General features: G+C 36.8%; 1 long non-coding RNA gene across 1 annotated transcript; it reads right to left on the bottom strand.

The window, feature by feature from the left end:
* Positions 1-3,559: 3,559 nt before the first annotated feature.
* On the bottom strand, positions 3,560-5,321 carry LOC150033541 (uncharacterized). Its single transcript, XR_016523949.1, has 2 exons — positions 4,384-5,321; positions 3,560-3,821 (listed from the first exon to the last, which is right to left on the bottom strand). It is a non-coding gene; the product is annotated as an uncharacterized LOC150033541 (long non-coding RNA).
* Between the last annotated feature and the right edge of the window lie 482 nt (positions 5,322-5,803).

Here is a 5,803-nt window from a genome sequence, read left to right as displayed (position 1 = left end):
ATGAGATAAAGATCAAGAAAAATATGGAGGATGAGAAGAAAAAGAAAGAAAATAGTATAGCTTTAAAGATCATCTCTTTAGAAGGTGACTCCCAAGGTGAAGATGACCTTGATGAAAATGATGTTGCCTATCTTTCACGTAAGTATAAGAACTTCATGAAGAGAAAGGAGCAATTCAAAAAGCATCTCTCTAACCAAAAAAAATCAAAAGGTGAAAAGAGCAAAAAGGATGAGGTAATATGCTATGAATGCAAGAAGCCGGGTCATATTAGAACCGATTGTTCTTTTCTCAAATCATCCAAGAAATCCAAGAAGAAAGCAATGAAAGCTACTTCGGATGATAGCGATGAAAGCGAAAGTGGGAGTGATAGTGACAAAGAGGATGAACAAAATGATGAGGTAACTCTAGAACCTCTTTCTTATAATTAATTGTTCGAAGTTTTTGAAAATATGCAAAATGATTTAGAAAAACTTAGTTCTAAGTATGTTGTGCTTAAAAGAAATACAATGTTTTATCTAGTAAAAATAAGTCTTTACTTGAAGAAATTGCTTGCTTAAAAGAGAATGAGCATGATGCTATGTATATTGATGAAATGAATATCTCTTGTGACAAGCATGCTTTTGATTGTGATGAGAAAAATGCCTTGCTTGACAAAGTTAAATTTCTTGAGCATGATAGTTGTGAAAAAGATAATTTGATTAAATTACTCAAAGAAAAGGAATTTAGTGCTTTGCAAGAACTTGATAAGGCTAAAGAATCTATTAAAAAGTTGACAATAGGTGCTCAAAGATTAGACAAGATAATTGAAGTAGGCAAGCCTTTTGGTGATAAAAGAGGTTTAGGCTATATTAATGAATGTTCTACTCCTTCAAGTTCTAAAACTATCTTTGTTAAAGCATCTCATAATATGCCTAAGGTTGTGTCTAAGCATGTTAAATCTAACTTTGTGCCTATATGTCATTATTGTAGTGTCGAAGGCCATATTAGACCTAAGTGTTTTAAATTGAAATATACTCATACTACTTCTCCAAGAAGAAATTTTTCTCAAAGTGCAAAGTTTCACGATGCTCCAAGGAATAATTTCTCCAAGAAAAGTAGAGTGCATAAATTTGTTGTAAGAGATAAATCTTGTTGTTTGTTTCTCATGTGACAAGTTTGGACATACAACTTATTCTTGTTACTTGTCTAAATCCAATATCTTAAATGTCTATGCAAAAATGAAATGGATTCCCAAATTTGTCAATTCTAACCATCTAGGAACTAAACAAGTGTGGGTACCAAAGAATCAAACTTGAACATTTGTGTTTGTAGGTTTTTTTGAAAGCCTCTAAGAAAAACAAGTGGTACTTGGATAGTGGTTGCTCGAGGCACATGACGGGAGACCCATCCAAGTTTGTCTCTCTCTCTAAAAAGGATGGAGGTTTTGTAACCTTTGGTGACAACAAGAAAGTGATGTTTTAGAAGGAAATTTTGGAGATTTACTTGTTAGTGACAAAGGCAAGGAAATTGTTTCAAGTAAGCAAGAGGTGAGCTTAATCGAAAAGAATGAAGTTGGTTCTTCATCCATGCCTAAAGAGTGGAGGTATGCTCCTTCCCATCCCAAAGAATTAATTCTTGGTGATCCCAAACAAGGTGTGAAAACTCGTTCCTCTCTTAATATGTTTAATAATCTTGCTTTTGTTTCTTAAATTGAACCAAAAAGTTTTAAAGATGCTGAAAATGATGAATTTTGGATTTTGGATTTTAGCTATGCAAGAAGAATTAAATCAATTTGAAAGGAATAAAGTTTGGGAGTTAGTCCCTAGGCCCTCTCATGCTTCTATAATTAGAACTAAATGGGTCTTTAGAAATAAAATGGATGAAAATGAAAATATCATTAGAAATAAAGCTAGACTTGTAACTCAAGGTTATTGTCAAGAGGAATGAATAGATTATGAAGAAACTTTTGCACCCGTTGCTAGATTAGAAGCTATTAGAATGTTGCTTGCTTTTGCTTCTTATAAGAATTTCATTTTGTAACAAATGAATGTGAAAAGTGCATTTTTAAATGGTTATATCATGGAGGAAGTTTATGTAGAATAACCTCCGGGGTTTGAAAGTTTTGATTTTCCTAATCATGTCTATAAGTTGAAAAAGACTCTTTATGGCTAGGTCAAATATCTGTTTTACCCTCGAAATTACCTCTCGTTCCTTAAGTCCCCACTGATCCCTTAATGGACAATTGTTTTGTAATCCAATCACAAAACCGAATCCCTCTCATTTGGAATGAGAGGGCGAAATCCCTTGTTTAAGCCCCAGAAACAGCACTTAAGGGAACAACCTCTCTATTATCCCTAAAGCGGGTAGGAGTGAATTCCCTCTTGCACCCTATGTCCCCAGCTATCTATCCATTCTTACCCTTAAAATGGCAGTCATATTGGGTCGGCGCTGTTGAGCCAACCCTCACCTATGCAAATCTAAGGGCAATCACAGATAAACAGGAGTTCATATTTAGCTCAGGATTAAGGTTAAGTTATCTAGGTCATCGCTTTGAAATAGTCAGTCTTAAACAATAAACAACGTTATAAAGTATGACTCATTTGGTGGTCATATTTAGCTCAGGATACCCTCACTCCTTATGTCCAATATGAACGAATTAGATCACTTCGTTTGTAGCACTTTACAACTCCTTGTAACAACTACAAAGCAGGCCGTATCCAATAGTGTTACCAAAATAAGGTACCCAACCTTATCCATGTACTATAGATCATTTTGACTATTTACTCGAACCTGATCCACCTTTATATCTCTACACAAAGTTCAAGTACTCATCCAATAGTCAAGTTTTAGGTTTATTGGATTTCTATTCAAGTAATAGATTTATTTAATAATACTTTTATTGAATTTTCAGAATAAGCTCCATTATTTACATACCACGAGTTTTAGAACATAAAACCCAACATCTTGACCCCTTACTGACTTGAGTGTCCAATACCTTAACATCATGTTGAACAATCATAGCAGATTTGATATTAATGTTGAGAAAATGGAATTAATGGACAAAATAAATGTTGTGAAAACAAATTAATATCTTGATGTTTGTTAAACAAAGAGAAGAAAAATGAAAATGAGAGTGAAATTCAAACTTCTTATTGAAGTAGGAAAAAAATTGGTCACAAAATTGTGATACTCAAAATGTAGTACACAAAATTGTGTTACTCAAAATGTAATCCATGAAATTGTGATACATATTTTACATGAGATATCACCCAAACAAAAAGAAAAATTAATAAATTACAAAATTAAAGGCATATTAAAAGCATAAACTTAATAACTTAAAATAAAATATATAAAAACCAAAAACTGAAAAATAAATTAAACAATAAAGTAAATAATTTCAAACATTAAATTTTGAAACTAAAGGTGAAAAAGAAAAATGTAACGACTCTACTTTCCTACTTATGTCTAGGACGCTACTTCATGCATGCATAGACTTAACCGTATATTTTTTTTTTAAGAATCAAATAAAAGAGCCGAAATTTTATTTAATAGTGCTCAAATGAGCAAAGAGAAGGAAACATAATAAAATAATAATAGATAAATCAAAACAAAAATAAAATAAAATAAAAATTTATCGTTCGGGGTATCCCTAAACCCAACTTTAAAATGAAAAACAATTCAATAGTCAAATAATAAAATTAACGAATTTTTCATGAAAGTTTAAAACACCTAATGCCTAAACCAGACTCCAAAACATGATATTAAGTGCGGAAGTAGTAAGTCGTCCTAATGGTCAGGTCACGGATCTCTCTTGTCATGTGTCGGTCTGTCATTACCCTTACCTGAAAATTAGGAAAAGAAAAGGGTGAGTATAAAAGTATACTCAGTAAGCGCTCAGTAAGCGGCCCACTACTGGGCCCACTCAGTGATCTGTTAGTCTTTCCATTGGACCAAAATGCACAAGGGCATCATAGGCATAAGCATAAAAGGTGACCCGAAGCATGCTTTCATAAGTAGTGACACAAAGGTCACAAGTGGTGATCCCAAAAAGGACACCGTACATAAGCATAGAGTGTGGGCCCGAACAAACTTTATCACAGTTACCCATACATCAACTTTATCACAGTCTACTCATACATCGACCTTATCACAGTCTACTCATACTCGTATAACATTCCTTAGCACATTATCACAGTCTACCCATACATCAAACCTTATCACATATTCTCATACATCAACTTCAGCACAGTTACCCATACATCAAACCTTATCACATATTCTCATACATCAACTTCAGCACAGTTACCCATACATCAAATTTTATCATAGTTACATATAGTGACATAAGAATTTTTCAGTAGGCTTATCAAGATCTTAAGGCAAAACCGGCAGTAAACCACTTACCTTAGGATAATGAACTGTCCCAAAACAAACATTTACTCCGCTTGGAAACTTCTTTCACTGCCACACATTCCTGAAACCAACCACAAATTCCATGGGTGAATGGGGGAAGGTTAGCTTAGGGCCAAGAATTCCAAATGATGATGGGCTGCCAAAAAGAAAATCGAAACTTGCCCAACAGACAAATCGGATGGAACCACCACGATTCGACGGTAACCAGAACCCAAGACTGACGGACGGCGCTTGGGGTTTAGACCGACGGCTGGTGGACGGAGAGGACAGCGCGACAGAGAGAGAGACGTGGCTTCGAGTCGCGACTTCGGCTCACCGCTCGTCACTTCGGTACGACAGACAGGGAAGAAAAGGCGATTGACTCACCGCTCATCGCTTCGGTTCGATGGATAGGGAAGAAAAGGCGATCGGCTCGCTGCTCATCGCTTCGGTTTGACGAACAGGGAAGAAAAGGTGGCTGACGAGTGTGGCTTGGTTGACGGCGACGACTAGCATGACTCCTCGTGCGGCTGGTAGTAAGAGGTTGGCCGGAAAAGAAGAGAAGAAGAAAGCCCTAGAGGCGGCAACGACTACACAGTGAGGAGAGACGTGCGGCTAGAAGGAGGAAGAAGAAGGGAAAAAGAAAAAGAATTTTTCTTTTTTTTTTCCCTTTATACGAAATCCGAGGTCCCCCAATTCTCATTTATAACCCTAATTCCCTTCCCCTTAATAAACTTTCATCCTCAAAAGATCTTGGAAGAGCTCTGGATGCAGTACTCTCATCTCGTCCTCTCGCTCCCAAGTTGCTTCCTTAAACTGATGATTCTGCCACAGAACCTTCACCAGTGGCACCTCCTTGCTGCACAAAATTTTCACCTCTTTGGCCATCACTTACGCGGGCTTCTCCTCGTAACTCAAGTTTTCATTCAGCTGCAAGGTCTTAAAGTCCACCACATGAGACGGGTCCGTTAAATACTTCCTCAGCATGGAGACATAAAAGACATTATGGACCATGGAGAAAGATGGTGGTAAGGCCAAACGGTAAGCCACGGAGCCGACCCGCTTCAAGATCTCCAATGGCCCTACAAAATGCAGACTTAGCTTACCCTTCTTCCCGAATCTCAGGACACCCTTTATCGGTGCCACTTTCAGGAACACTTTGTCATCTACTTCGAACTCCAGATCTTTACGCATAACTTTTCTGTCTACTTTGTGCTGCTAGCATTCTAGCCTTGATCTTTTACATGGCTTCATTCGTCAACTCCACTAACTCAGTTTCCACCAGTTTCCTTTCCTCAACCTCTTCCCAGCAAACAGAAGACTTGTAATCTCTACCATAAAGAGCTTCAAACGGCGACATGCCAATGGTAGCCTAATAGCTATTATTATAAGCAAACTCTGCCAAAAGCAAGTGGGAGTTCCAACCCACTGA

Source organism: Benincasa hispida, chromosome 10 (genome assembly GCF_027475165.1).
Source record: "Benincasa hispida cultivar pf3 chromosome 10, pf3_genome.v1.1, whole genome shotgun sequence".
In the NCBI taxonomy this organism is placed as follows: Eukaryota; Viridiplantae; Streptophyta; class Magnoliopsida; order Cucurbitales; family Cucurbitaceae; genus Benincasa; species Benincasa hispida.
This window is presented reverse-complemented; position numbering and strand designations above follow the sequence as displayed.